This window comes from Trichosurus vulpecula, chromosome 3, assembly GCF_011100635.1.
Source record: "Trichosurus vulpecula isolate mTriVul1 chromosome 3, mTriVul1.pri, whole genome shotgun sequence".
NCBI classification, from domain to species: Eukaryota; Metazoa; Chordata; class Mammalia; order Diprotodontia; family Phalangeridae; genus Trichosurus; species Trichosurus vulpecula.
In genome coordinates, this window is record NC_050575.1 from 26054505 (window position 1) to 26070253 (window position 15749).

The window sequence follows — 15749 nt, forward strand, 5'->3', positions numbered from 1 at the left end:
GAGTCATCACGACAAAATTCTATTAGCTTCTGCCCTACCTCATTCTGTATTCCAAGGCCAAACTTTCCTTTTATTGCAATTATCCTTAGATTTACTACTTTAGCATTCCAAGCCCCTATGAAGAATGTGACATCTTTTTTGGTATTATTTCTAAAATTTGTTGTAGGTCTTAGACCTACAGAGGAAAAAGTCACCTCTTTTGCATCAATGGTTGGAATGTAGACTTGTATTATTATATTGTTACATGGTTTGCCTTGGATTCAAACAGATAACATTTGGTCATTTTTGAGATTATACCCTACTACTGCTTTTCTCATCCTTTTATTATCTATGAGGGCTACAACATTTCTTCTAAGGGATTCTCACCCACAGTAGTATATGTAGCCATTATCTGAATTCAATTCACTCATTCCCATCAATTTAAGTTCACTGACACACAAGATGTCAATGTTTAATCTTTCCATCTCCTTTTTTACCACATCCAGGTTATCTTAGTTCATAGAACTTACATTTCAAGTTCCTATGAAATATTGATCTTCGTGGCATGGTCTTTCCTTTCATCTCTAGACACATCTGCAGCTGAGCTTCCTTCACACTATGGTTCAGTTGCTTCATTAGCATGGGAGGTACTTGTGTCTATCATCCACCCTTCCCCAGTAGTGTGTTGGACATCTTCCAACCTGAGCAATTCACCTTTTGGTGTCATATCTTTTATCATTTTAATACTGTTCATTGTGTTTTCTTGGCAAAGATACTGGAGTGGTTTGCTATTTCCTTCTCCAGTGGATCATGTTTTGTCAGAACCTGGCCATCGTGGACAACCCTGCACAGCACAGCTTATATTTTCACGGAACTTCACAATCCCTCTGCCACAAAAAACATCAGTGATGCAGGAGGAGATGGAAGACACTTACTGTTGTCTATAAAAATCAGGTCACAGCTGGAATCAAGCAGGCCCTCACAATACTTTTCTCCCTGAGCAAGTGGAATAAAATCCTTTTACCTTGCTGAGTGTGTCTCTTTAATCAAGTCAAAGGCCTGAATAGAGAGTTCATTCAACAAGTACCACTACCTTCCCATGTCCAAAGTTCATATTCTAAGAGTTTTCATTCACTGACTTACCCAATCAGTTGCCAAAGCTTATCATTTCTTCCCCCCCCCCCCAACACTGGGACCATGATTCAGATCAAAGCAGGCTCTGCACTCTTGCTCTGAACCACCCCTTAATTCCTCCCACCAGGTGGGCCTGGGGCCTGAAGCAATTGCAGCTGGAGCTCTGGAAGCAGCCCCAGAGTGGCATCACCTCTACGCCCCTGGGGCAGTAGCCTACAGTGAATTCCTTTCACTCTGTCCCTGCAGCTTTTCCCATTAACCTTCTCTGTTGTCTTTGGTGTTTGTGGGTTGAGAAGTCTGGTAACTGCCACAGCTCACCGATTCAGGGTGCTACTCCTGTTCTGCCCAGCTCCCGGTCTGGTTGATCCTGGCATGGCCCACGCTGGGCTGTGCTCAATTCCGCTCCCAGCTCTGTGCGATAAACCCTTCCCAGGGACCATCCAGGCTTTCCGGGCTGGAGCCCTGCTTCCCTCTGTTATTTTGTGGGTTCTGTAGCTCTAAAATTTGTTCAGAGACATTTTTTACAGTTTGGAAGGAACTGGCAGAGAGTTTAAGCAAGTCCCTGCTTTCCAGCTGCAATCTTCTAGCCTCAGTCTCTTTACCTTGAAGGAAGCATCCTCTGTAGGAAGCCTTTCCCAGTTGCCCTTAATGTTAGTGCCTTTCCTCTCTCAACTTTATTTTAACTGATAAAAGTACATGAGCAAAAATGTTTGGACTCCCCTGGACTAGATTACCTCCGATACCTATCCTAACTCTAAACAGATGAAATAATGATCATCAGTATTGTTGACATAACAACAATTGGAGGGAATTCCACAACAAGTCAGTATAGGTGGCAAGGAAAGAAGATAAGATAGATAGACGGTTTCATAACTCTAAGCCAACTTGTTGCTGCTGTTGTTGTTAAGTCATTTTCAGTTGTGTCTGACTCTTCATGACAACCTTTGGGGTTTTCTTGACAAAGATACTGGAGTGGTTTGCCATGTCCTTCTCCATTTCATTTTAGATGAAGAAACTGAGGCAAACAGGGTTAAGTGACTTGCCCAGGGTCACACAGCTATTAAGTTTCCTCAGAAACAATATGGCCTCAGCCAGATTTGGACTCAGGTATATGAGTCTTTCTGACTCCAGGTACCATCATTCTATCCACCATGTCACCTAGCTGACCTAATACTAGACCAGTACTTTGGCTTTAATTATATGAAGACTGTATATAAAGTGTCTTTCAGATACAGAAAGGTTTCTTCCTTTTTTAAACTTTATTTTCATTTCATGTGGAAATGGATTTTTTTAAAGCTTCAGAAAATTTTATTAAGTAGTCATACTCACATAATTTGCTGAGTTATACATAAAGCAAGTAAATTAGATACAATAGACACAGTCCTACTGTGCTAGCCACCGAGTATCTGAGACAACATTAATATATACTAAATGTAAGAGAAAATCCCAAGATACACAAAAGTGTACAAACATTTGTTAATATTAAAGCATACTCATTTTAGATCAGTATTATATGAGTGACATTTTCCTAGTGGAAAATGAGTGGTAAACTAGCCTGGGCCATTCTTTTAACTGTGGCTTCAAAATACTTTGTGACTGATATCACCACTTTATTCTGTTTAGTTTTTCAACAAGTTACTCCTGTGCCTACCACCACTCATCACAAATCCCACTGAAGAAATAAAACAAAATAAAACAAAAAACCTGAGAAATAGAGTCCTGAACAGAAACGTGCATAATTTGGCAAAATAGTTTATCACATACAAAAAGCTTTCAAAAATTATTTCCCTTCACCTTAAAAACTGCTTGTGACTTACAGATGAGGCAGGTAACATAATCTCTGTCTTATATATTAGTAAAACAAGTTCTACATAGGCAAATTGACTTATTTCAAGTCACGTGGCTTGAAAGTAATGGAGTCAATCACTGAGTCTGTATAAACAGGGAAATGATATTTTCTGGTTATAAACCAATTATGACATCTCATCATCAACTTACAAAGGTTTGGATCAAGCGTCTGAAAGTCATATGAATCTTAGTTTCCATATTCCCAAGCTCTGTGATCCTTTCTAGCTTACCGAAGGGCTAACCAGCTATTCGACCTCAGAGCTACAATAGAAGCAAGGAAGAGTTAGTATTCTTGAAAAGAATCAAAGAGTCAGAATCCAGGGAGTTTACTGATACAATTAAGCTTTTGTGTGTAAAACAAATGTCAATTCAGTTTTACTTTGACAGAAGAAGCGACATCTGCTTTTAAAAAATGGAGAAAGGATTGAGTGATCTACATGTACTCTCCTGGCCTAGAGGGATGTTGTCTGAGAGTTCAAGCAAAATAAAAGGCATGAATTCTCAATTAGATCACAGCACACAGCACTTCCTGAGCCATTCACCTCCAATTCCTTCACCTAAGGAAAACATGACCTTGTTCATAATGACTTATGCACTATATGATCATTGTATGAGTGATTCTCTACCCATACCCCAATGCCCTAGATATATAACCTCATTTTCCCCTAGTGTAAGATAGGACAGAAATCACAATTAACTTTCTATTTCTTAGTTTTATTAGTATTTTTAAAAAATTATAATTCTGGACATAAAAGTTCTCTGATGACCCACTTTTAGATATATTTTCTGCCACCCAGCACCATTATCTATGCCCAATGAGGTAATAATAACAACAAAGCAAAAAAGCCAACCCAACAGTTAATAAAACCAATCATATTACATGTGGCTCAGTCAGATGGGATAGGCAACATTACACATAGTCCTGTACCTCTTTAACTAAAGGAGGGACATGTATTTCCCATATTTGTTCTTATAACCCTATAATTTCTCCAGGGGCAAAATTAATGTGCATATTGTCAAACATGTGGCAAGAAACAGTCATTCTTAAGAGTGTGATAGAGATAACTTCCATGAGCCAAGACAGTGGAGTAAGCAGTAAATTGTCATAACCCTCCCATATTTATCTCCCCCAAAAATATAAAACAGTCGCCCCAAACAAATCCTGGAACAGTAGAACCAGCAAAATATGGGATGAAACAAAGTTTTAGCCAAAGGAATTTCAAAGAACAGCAAGAAAGATCTGTCTCACTTGGGTAAAAAGGAAACACAGTCCAGGAAAGGAAGCACCCCAGGAAGACAGCAGAAAACTCCACTTCAGCAAACCAGCAAAAAAATCCTGAGCCCTAGAGCGGTGGAGCACGCAAAGACCAACACCAGGACCCCGCCATGTGCCTCAGCATAGTCTGGGGAACAGACAGACTCCAGCTGGGAGAACTGTCACCTGCTTTAGCGTAGCCCCAGGAAAAAAGACATCAGCCAGTAGACAAACCACCACATGCTCCAGTGTAGCCTGGGGAGATGCAGAAACACCCCACTGGCCTCAACACACACCAGACACCACCACCAGGACCACAGCTCAGGACCAGGCAAGCTGCCAGACCCTTATAGGCTCCAGTGGTGCTAGCCCCCCCAGCCTACCCCCTCAGTGCAGCAACAGGCAAAAGGGTCCCCCATGGGCCTCGGGGAAATTTTAATGCAGCACTAGGTAGACAGCCAGGGCCTATAGCCCTTGGCACAAAAAAATCTGAGACAGTGTCCTTTCCACCCTGGATGCAAAGTCCAAATTTAAAAGAAAGGAAACAGGCCAAAAAAGATGAGCAAAAACAAAGCAAACAAATAAACAAAAAGAATCTGACAATTGAAAGTTATGATGTGACAGGGAATATCAAGACACAAACTCAGAAGAGGACAACAATGTTAAAACATCTAAGGGCAAAACAGCAAAGAAAAACAGGAAGCAGTCTCAAGCCCTGAAAGAATTCATGGAAGAACTCAAAAAGGAGCTTAAAAATCATGAGAGAAGTAGAAGAAAAAATTGGGAAAAGAAATTAGAGTGATGCAAGAGAATTATGAAAAAGAGTTAATAGCTTAGAAAAAAAAACAACTGTTTTAAAAGTAGAATTGACCAAATGGAAAAGGAGATGCAAAAATCCACTGAAGAAAATAACTCATTAAGAAGTACAATTGGCCAAATGGAAAAAGGAGTACAAAACTAACTTAGGAAAACAACATCTTAAAATTTTGAATTGGGCAAATGGAAGCTGATGACTCTATGACACATTAAAAGTCAATCAAACAAATTCAAAAGGATGAAGAAAGAGAAGAGAATATGAAATATCTCATTGGAAAAACAACTGACCTGGAAAATAAATCCAGGAGAGACAATGTGAGAATTACTGGACTACCTGAAAGCCATAATCAAAATGAGGACCTGGGCAGCATTTTTCAAGAAATTATCAAGGAAAACTGCCTTGATATCCTGGAACCAGAGGGCAAAATAGGCATTGAAAGAATCCATTGATCACCTCAGGAAAGAGATCCCAAAATAAAACTACAAGGAACATTAAAGCAAAATTACAGAATTATAAGGTCAAGGAAAATTCTGCTAGTGGCCAGAAAGCAACAACTCAACTATCAGGGAGCCACAGTCAGGATTACACAGGATTTAGCAGCTACACCACTAAAAGATCATAGGCATTGGTGGGATACAGCTGATTCCCACCAGTTGGAGAAAACCGGTTCCTAATTTAAGGTTGAGTTCAGCAAAGTTTGTTAGTGGGGGCAAGGCCCGCACCTTCCAAGTCAGTGACAGCACCTCAGCTCAATTCCGTGAAGAACTGGTTGTTAGTTTATTTGAATCCCACCACTGATCATAGGCCATAGAACATGATATTCTGGAAGGCAAAGGAGCTAGGACTAAAACCAAGAATATAAGTATAATACTTCAAGTAAGTATGATACTTCAAGGGAAAAATGATCATTCAACGAAGTAGAAGGATTTCAAGCTTTCATAAGAAGAAGACCAGAATTGAACAAAAAAAATTGATCTGTAATACCAAAACCCAAGAGAAGTCTAAAAAGGGAAAAAGGGAAAAGAAAATATAAGGGATTCAATGGAGCTGAATTGTTTACATCCTTACATGGCAAGATGATATTTAAAATTCTTAAAAATCGTACAACTAATAGTACAACTAGAAGAAGTATACATAGACACAGGTTAAGGGTATAAGGTAAATTGGAGGAAAGGACTTAAAAATAATTAAGGGATGAGAAAGAGGAGTATACAGAGCAGAAGGAAGGGAGAGGTACAATGGTGTAAATTACTTCACATGAAGAGGAAGGAAAGACATATTATAATAGAGGGGAAGATGAAAGGGTAGGTGACAAGCATTGCTTAAACCTTACTCTCATCAGTATTGGCTCAAAGAGGGAATCATACACACAATCAATTGAATATAGAAATCTATCTTACCCAACAGGAAAGTAGGAAGAATGGAGAATAAGTGAAAGGGGAAGGAACCGACAGAAGAGAGGACAAATCAGGGGAGGTGGTAGACAGAAGCAAAACACTGTCAAAGAGAAAAAGGGTGAAAGGAGAGAAAGGAAAAACAAAAGGAAAAATAGGATGGAGGGAAATACACAGTTAGTAATCATAACTGTGAATGTGAATGGGATGAACTCTCCCATAAAATAAAAGTACATAGCAGAGAGACATACAGAGAGTAAAGGTAAGGGGCTGGAGCAGAATTTATTATGCATAAGATGAAATAAAAAAGCAGGGGTAGCAATCCTGGTCTCAGACAAAGCAAAAACAAAAATAGACCAAATTAAAAGAGATAAAGAAACTACACCTTGCTAAAAAGTACCATAGACAATGAAGTAATGTCAATACTAAAACTAATGCAACAAGTGGTATAGCATTCAGATTCATAAGGATAAGTTAAGTGAATTACAGGCTTATGAAAAACAAGAGATAGAAAGCATTATAAAATGTAAAATAGATTATTTTGATCATATGAAATTAAAAAGCTTTTGTATGAACAGAATAAATGCAGCCAAGATTAGAAGGAAAGCAGAAAGATGAGAAGAAATCTACAGCAAGTGTTGCTGATAAAGGCCTTATTTCTCAAATATGTAGAGAACTGAGTCAAATTCATGAGATTACAAGCCATTCCCAAATGATAAATGGTCAAAGGATATGAACAGGCAGTTTTCAAATGAAGAAATCAAAGCTATCTACAGGCATATTAAGAAGTGCTCTGCGGGGGTGGGGAGGGGGAGAGGGGACGTGGAGCCAAGATGGTGGCTGGAAAGCAGGAACTTGCGTGAGCTCTCCCCCAGGTCCTTCCAAAAACCTATAAAAATGTCTCTGAACAAATTCTGAGCTGCACAACCCAGAAAGTAACAGAGGGAAGCAGGACTCCAGCCCAGGAAAGCCTGGATGGTCACTGGGAAGGGTCTATCGCATGGAGCTGGGAGCAGAGCAGAGCCCAGCATGGGCTGCACCAGGACCAACCAGACTGGGAGCTGGGTGGAACAGGCCATAGCACCCTGAATCAGTGAGCTGTGGTAGTTACCAGACATCTCAACCCACAAACACCAAAGACAACAAAGAAGGTTAGTGGGAAAAGCTGCAAGGGACAGAGTGAAAAGAGTTCGCAGTTTGTCCACTGGCCCAGGGGCAGTGGAGGTGGTACAGCTCTAAGGACAGAACTACAGCTGCAGTTGCTTCAGGCCCCAGGCCCAAATGGTAGGAGGAATTAAGTGGCTGATCAGAGCAGGAGTACAGAGCCTGCTTAAGATCTGAGTCGTGGTCCTGGTTGGCAGTTCTTGAGGGAGGAGGAGCACTGGTGTGGCAGAGCTTGCTGTATTGAAATAGCTCTGAAAACAACAGTGAATCCCCTCAAGCTTGGGACAAAGGACTCTCTACAAGCAGTCATACCCCAACGAAAAACTCAAGGGTCAAGTAGATGGCTGGGAACATGGCCAGGGAGTGAAAATGGACTCAGATTCAGACTCAGACTTTGGAATCTTTCTTTGGTGACAAAGAAGACCAAAACATACAGCCAGAAGAAGTCAACAAAATCAAAGAGCCTACAAAAAAGCCTCCAAGAAAAACATGAACTGGTCTCAGGACATGGAAGAGCTCACAAAGGATTTGGAAAAGAAAGTTAGAGAAGCAGAGGGAAAATTGGGAAGAGAAATGAGAGTGATGTGGGAAAACCATGAAAAACAAGTCAATGGCTTGCTAAAGGAGACCCAAAAAATACTGAAAAAATAATACCTTAAAAAATAGACTAACTCAAATAACAAAAGAGCTCCAAAAAGCCACTGAGGAGAAGAATGCCTTGAAAGGCAGAATTAACCAAATGCAAAAGGAGGTCCAAAAGACCACTGAAGAAAATACTACCTTAAAAATGAGATTGGAGCAAGTGGAAGCTAGTGACTTTATGAGAAATTAAGATATTATAAAACAGAACCAAAGGAATGAAAAAATGGAAGATGATGTCAAATATCTCATTGGAAAAACCACTGACCTGGAAAATAGATACAGGAGTGATAATTTTAAAATTATTGGACTACCTGAAAGCCATGATCAAAAAGAGCCTAGATGTCATCTTTCAAGAAATTATCAAGGAAAACTGCCCTGATATTCTAGAACCAGAGGGTAAAAGAGAAATTGAAAGAATCCACTGATCGCCTCCTGAAAAAGATCCAAAAAGAAATCTCCTAGGAATATTGTTGCCAAATTCCAGAGCTCCCAGATCAAGGAGAAAATACTGTAAGCAACCAGAAAGAAACCATTTGAGTATTGTGGAAACACAATCAGAATAACATGAGATCTAGCAGCTTCTACATTGAGGGATCAAAGGGCTTGGAATATGATATGCTGGAGGTCAATGGAGCTAGGATTCAAACCAAAAATCACCTACCCAGCAAAACTGAGTATCATGCTCCAAAGCAAAATATGGATTTTCAGTAAAATAGAGGACTTTCAAGCTTTCTCAGTGAAAAGACCAGAGCTGAATAGAAAATTTGACTTTCAAACACAAGAATCAAGAGAAGCATGAGAAGGTAAACAAGAAAGTGAAATGATAAGGGACTTACTGAAGTTGACCTGTTTTGTTTACATTCCTACATGGAAAGATGATGTGTATAATTCATGAGACCTCAGTATTAGGGTAGACAGAAGGCACAGGGTGAGATGAATATGAAGGGATGATATCTAAAAAAAATAAAATTAAACTAAGGAGAGAGGAATATATTGAGAGAGGGAGAAAAGGAGAGATAGAATGGAGTAAATTATCCTGCATAAAAGTGGCAAAAAAAGCAGTTCTGTTGGGAGGGAAGAGGGGGTAGGTGAGGGGGAATGCGTGAATATTGCTCTCATTGGATTTGACCTGAGGATGGAATACCATACACACTCAATTGGGTATCTTACTCCACAGGAAATAAGATAAAAAGGGGGGACAATAGAAGGGAGGGCAGATAGGGGAAGAGGCAATCAAAAGCAAACACTTTTGAAAAGGGACAGGGTCAAGGGAGAAAATTGGATAAAGGGGGATAGGATAGGAAGGAGCAAAATATAGTTACTCTTTCACAACATGAGTATTGTGGAAGGGTTTTGCATAATGATACACATGTGGCCTATGTGTGATTGCTTGCCTTCTTAGGGAGGGTGGGTGAGGAGGAAAGAGGGGAGAGAATTTGGAACTCAAAGTTTTAAAAGCAGATGTTCAAAAAGAAGTTTTTGCATGCAACTAGGAAATAAGATATACATTTAATGGGGCATAGAAATCTATCTTGCCCTACAAGAAAGTAAGGGAAATGGGCATGGGCGGGGGTGGGGTGAGAGAAGGGAGGGCTGACTGGGGAACAGGGCAATCAGAATATATGCCATCTTGAAGTGGGGGGGAGGGTAGAAATGGGGAGAAAATTTGTAATTCAAACTCTTGTGAAAATTAATGCTGAAAACTAAAATATTAAATAAACAAATAATGATTAAAAAAGTGCTCTAAATCACCTTTGAATAGAGAAATGCAAATTAAAGCAAGTCTGAGGCATCACCTTACACCTATCAGATTGGCTAATATTACAAGAACGGAGAGAATGTGGGAAAATTGGGACTCCAATGCACTATTGGTGGAGTTGTGAACTGATACAACCATTCTGGAAAGCACTTTGGAAGTATGACCAAAGGGCAAGTAATGTGTATGCATAACCTTTGATCCAGCAATACCACTACTAGGTCTGTATCCCGAAGAGATCATAAAAAAGGGAAAAGGACCTACATACGCAGAAACATTTACAGCAGCCCTTTTCATGGTGGCAAAATATTGGAAATTGAGGGGATGCCCATCAATTGGGGTATGGCTGAACAAGCTATGGTATATTAGTGTAATAGAATACTATTGTGCAATAAGAAATGATGAACAGGCAGATTTCAGAAAAACCTGGAAATTCTTGTATGAACTGATGCAAAGTGAAATGAGCAGAACCAGAAAAATATTGTACACAGTATCAGCAACATGGGGTGATGATCAGTTATGAATGACTCGGCTCTTCTCAGCAACACAATGATCCAAGACAAGTACAAAGGATTCACAAAAGAAAAGCTATCCACATCCAAATGATGAACTGATGGACTCTGAATACAGATCAAAGCATACTTTTTCACTTACTTCATTCTTTTTTGTGTTTTTCCTTTTGATCTGTTTCTTCTTTTGTTTCTGTGACTAAACCCACATCACATTGCCTATCATTTTCAGGAGAGTGGAGGGAGGGAGGGAGAAAAATTTGCAACTCAAAATCTTGTAACATTGATTGCTAAAAATTGTCTTGATATGTAATTGGGGAAAAGTAAAATACTTTTTAAAATATTATAAAATGATGAATTGTGGATGAATTAGCTATTCACAGCAATATAATCATCCAGTGAAGGACTTATGATGAAAAATGTTATTAATTCACATAGAAAGAACTGACAGAGTCTAACTACAGATCAAAGCATACTTTTTTAACTTTATTTTTCTTGTTCTTTTTCTCTGTTTTCTTTTATGACACAACTAATACAGAAATATATCTTGCATGACTACACATGTATAAACTATATTAAATTGCTTCTCCTTCTCAATGAGGGGGATGAGAAGGGAGGGAGATACTTTGGAATTCAAAATTAAAAAAAAACAAATCTAAGAAATTGTTTTTACGTGTAACTGAGGAAAAACAAAATGCTAAATTTTAAAAAATAGCCTTCCACTTTAATGGAAGTCAGGCAATGCTTTTGAAAAGACTTGACACCAAATCTCCTGCCTCTTTTCCATTTTTCTATCAGACTTGGTATCTGACTATTTAGGTTGTTTTTCAAGAAGATATTGATCTCAGTTTTGGGGAGAAAAGGGAACACAAGAAGGAAAGCGAGAAGGAGCTGGGGCTATGTGATGAATGAGAAACGCAAGACAAAAAGGAGATTTGAAAATGACAGCTAATATCTTATTCTCTCTTCCCCAGGTCTTTCCGTACATATCTGCCATCATCCTGAGAACTGCCAAGACATGTATGAGGGTGCAAGTGGGAGGAATGTGAAAAGAGGAAAGTTTTGAATGCTTTTCACTCTTGTTTTTAAATCAGTTTTTTTACTACCTAATAAAGAAATTAATTTTTTTTAAAAAAAAAAAGGGTTTTTTACATGCCTTCTACACCTTGGTGCAGAGATGTTCCAAGTCATTCCTACATTGTGTGACTTGTTAATGTTGGCATTACCAAAAATGTGATTCAGTCTTCTATCAAACATAACTCATTCTCTCTCATTCTTTCTCTCTCTCTCTCTCTCTCTCTCTCTCTCTCTCTCTCTCTCTCTCTCTCTCTGTCTCTCTCTCTCTCTCCCCTGGGAGGTAATCAGGTTTAAGTGACTTGCCCAAGGTCACATAGCTAGTAAGTGTCTGAGACTAGATTTGAACTCAGGTCTTCCTGACTCCAGGGCTGGTGCTCTATCCACTGCCCCTTCACACATAACTCTTAATGAAAATCAAATGACTGCCTAGAGGAAAACAAAAGGAACTCCTCAGATTTCACAGGAAATTTATACCTATTTTATGCTTTGAACATGTCACTGGCTCCTTCAGAGAAAGGATAGAAAGGGCACTGAACTGAACTAAGAATTATGTGAGTTTCAGTCTTGGTTCTTCCACTTACTACATATGTGGCATTTCAAAAATCACTTCAACTCTCTGGGCCTCAGTTCCTCAGAAGAGGCTTTGACAAAATGGTCTCTAAGATCCTGTCCAGTTCCCTATCCATGAGTGTATTTCTTGTATCAAACTCATAAGAGAAACATTCTACAAATTGGACAAACTTATAAAATTAGAAACTGAAATAATCAGGCAGAGCCAAGATGGCAGCTGGAAAGCAGTGAGCTCCCTGCCGAGTTCCTCCAAAAACCTATAAAAAATGGCTCTGAACTAATTCTAAAACTGCGGAACCCACAAAATGGCACAGGGAAGCAGGGCTCCAGCCCAGGACAGCCTGGATGGTCTCTGGGTGAGGTCTATCACACACGGAGCTGGGAGCTGGGAGCTGGGAGTGGAGCAGAGCAGAGCCCAGCGTGAGCTGCTCAGACCAACCAGACCAGGAGCCTGGCGGAGCGGGCCCTAGTACCCTGAATCAGTGAGCTGCAGCAGTTACCAGACTTCTCAACCCACAAACACCAAAGACAGCAGAGAAGGTTAGTGGGAAAAGCTGCGGGAGTGGAAGGAGTTCACAGTTCGGCCACCAACCCCAAGTCAGCAGAGGTGGGGCAGCTACAGCTGCTGTTGCTTCTGGCCCCAGGCCCACCTGGTAGGAGGAATTAAGTGGCAGATCAGAGCAGGAGTGCACAGCCTGCTGAAGATCTAAGCCCAGTCCAGGTTGGGGGTTCTTGGGGAAGGAGGAGTGCTGGTGTGGTAGAGCTGGTGCATCCCCCCCAAACGCGCAACATAGAACTCTTTAGTCTACAAGCAGTCATACCCCACTGAAAAACTCAAGGGTCAAGTTAGCTGGCTGGGAATATGGCCAGGCAGCGAAAACACACCCAGATTCAGTCTCAGACTTTGGATTCTTTCTTTGGTGACAAAGAAGACCAAAACACACAGCCTAAAGAGGTCAACAAAGTGCAAGAGCCTACACCAAAAGCCTCCAAGAAAAACATGAACTGGTCCCAGGCCATGGAAGAGCTCAAAAAGGATTTGGAAAAGCAAGTTAGAGAAGTAGAGGAAAAATTGGGAAAAGAAATGAGAAGGATGTGAGAAAACCATGAAAAACAAGTCAATGACTTGCTAAAGGAGATCCAAAAAAATACTGAAAAATACACTGAAGAAAACAACACCTTAAAAAATAGACTAACTCAAATGGCAAAAGAGCTCCAAAAAGCCAATGAGGAGAAGAATGCCTTGAAAGGCAGAACTAGCCAAATGCAAAAGGAGGTCCAACGGACCACTGAAGAAAATACTACCTTAAAAATTAGATTGGAGCAAGTGGAAGCTAGTGACTTTATGAGAAATCAAGATATTATAAAATAGAACCAAAGGAATGAAAAAATGGAAGACAATGTGAAATATCTCCTTGGAAAAACCACTGACCTGGAAAATAGTTCCAGGAGAGATAATTTAAAAATTATTGGACTACCTGAAAGCCATGATCAAAAAAAGAGCTTAGATATCATCTTTCAAGAAATTATCAAGGAAAACTGCCCTGATATTCTAGAGTCACAGGGCAAAACAGAAATTGAAAGAATTCACCAATCGCCTCCCCAAATAGATCTCAAAAAGAAATCTCCTAGGAATATTGTCTCCAAATTCCAGAGCTCCCAGATCAAGGAGAAAATCCTGCAAGCAGCCAGAAAGAAACAATTTGAGTATTGTGGAAACACAATCAGAATAACCCAATATCTGGCAGCTTCTACATTAAGAGATCAAAGGGCTTGGAATACGATATTCCGGAGGTCAATGGAGCTAGGATTAAAACCTAGAATCACCTACCCAGCAAAACTGAGTATCATGCTCCAAGGCAAAATATGGATTTTCAATAAAATAAAGGACTTTCAAGCTTTCTCAGTGAAAAGACCAGAGCTGAATAGAAAATTTGACTTTCAAACACAAGAATCAAGAGAAGCATGAAAAGGTAAACAAGAAAGAGAAATCATAGGGACTTACTAAAGTTGAACTGTTTTGTTTACATTCCTACATAGAAAGATGATGCGTATGATTCATGAGACCTCAATATCATAGTAGCTGAAAGGAATATGCATATATATGTATATATATATATGTTTATGTTTATATATATAAGTGAATGTGCATGTATGTATATATGTATGTGTGTATATATATATATATGTATATATATACATAAAGAGAGAGAGAGAGAGCGGACACAGGGTGAATTGAAGATGAAGGGAAGATATCTAAAAGAAATAAATTCAAATTAAGGGATGAGAGAGAAATATATTGAGAGAAGGAGACAGGGAGAGATAGAATGGGGTGGATTATCTCGCATAAATGTGGCAAGAGCAAACAGTTCTGTGGGAGGAGGGGAGAGGGCAGGTGAGGTGAGGGGGGAATGAGTGAATCTTGCTCTCATCAGATTTGGCCTGAGGAGGGAATACCATACATACTCAATTGGGTATCTTACCCCACAGGAAAGAAGAGGGAAGAAGATAAAAAAGGGGGGGAATGATGGAGGGGAGGGCAGATGGGGGTGGAGGTAATCAAAAACAAACACTTTGGAAAGCGGACAGGGTCAACGGAGAAAATTCAATAAAGGGGGATGGGTTGGGAAGGAGCAAAATATAGTTAGTCTTTCACAACATGAGTATTGTAGAAGTGTTATACATAATGATACACATGTGGCTTATGTTGAATTGCTTGACTTCATAGGGAGGGTGGGTGGGAAGGGAAGAGGGGAGAGAATTTGGAACTCAAAGTTTTAAAATCAGATGTTCAAAAACAAAAAAAAAGGTTTTGCATGCAACTAGAAAATAAGATACACAGGCAATGGGGCGTAGAAATTTATCTTGCCCTACAAGAAAGGAAGGGAAAAGGGGATGGGAGGGGAGTGGGGTGACAGAAGGGAGGGCTGACTGGGGAACAAGGCAACCAGAATATATGCCGTCTTGGAGTGGGAGGGGAAGGTAGAAATGGGAAGAAAATTTGTAATTCAAACTCTTGTAAAAATCAATGCTGAAAACTAAATATGTTAAATAAATTTTTAAAAAAAGAAACTGAAATAAAATGTTACTTAATAGTGTCTGGCTAAGTGAGCTAGAGTTCTTCTTTATGACCCCATTTGGGGTTTTGTTGGCAGAGATAATGGAGTGGTTTGCCCTTTCCTTCTCCAGCTCATTTTGCAGACAAGGAAACTGAGACAAGCAGGGTTAAATGACTTGCCCAGGGTTATAAGCTAGTAAGGGTCTGAAGGCAGATTTGATCCCTGAAAATGAGTCTTCCTGACTCTATGCCTAGCACTCTATCCACTGTGCCACCAAACTGCCCCTAAAACAAATATGCTTGCCCTTGATTGTATTTGAATTAATACTTCAGTTGCTATTTTTTAGTTTTCTTTTTTTCTGTGAACTTTTTTTTAACCAACAAGATTCAGAGCTTCCTAAGTACAAGGAGAATCTAATTTTTCCCAAACTTTCTATGAAGTGCATCGAGCAAAATTCTTGTTTTTCAGCCATGTCAGATTCTTCTTATTTGTGCCCAACCTATGGTAGAGGCTTCGAAGCTCATATTGGTCTGATCATCCAGTTG

The 15749-nt window shown here is 39.8% G+C and overlaps 1 protein-coding gene across 1 annotated transcript in view; it reads right to left on the minus strand.

Annotated features, from left to right (window-relative positions):
* Window positions 1-15749, minus strand: part of FSTL4 (follistatin like 4) — an 856236-nt gene that overhangs the window by 618926 nt on the left and 221561 nt on the right. The gene's annotated exons all lie outside the window — the stretch shown is intronic.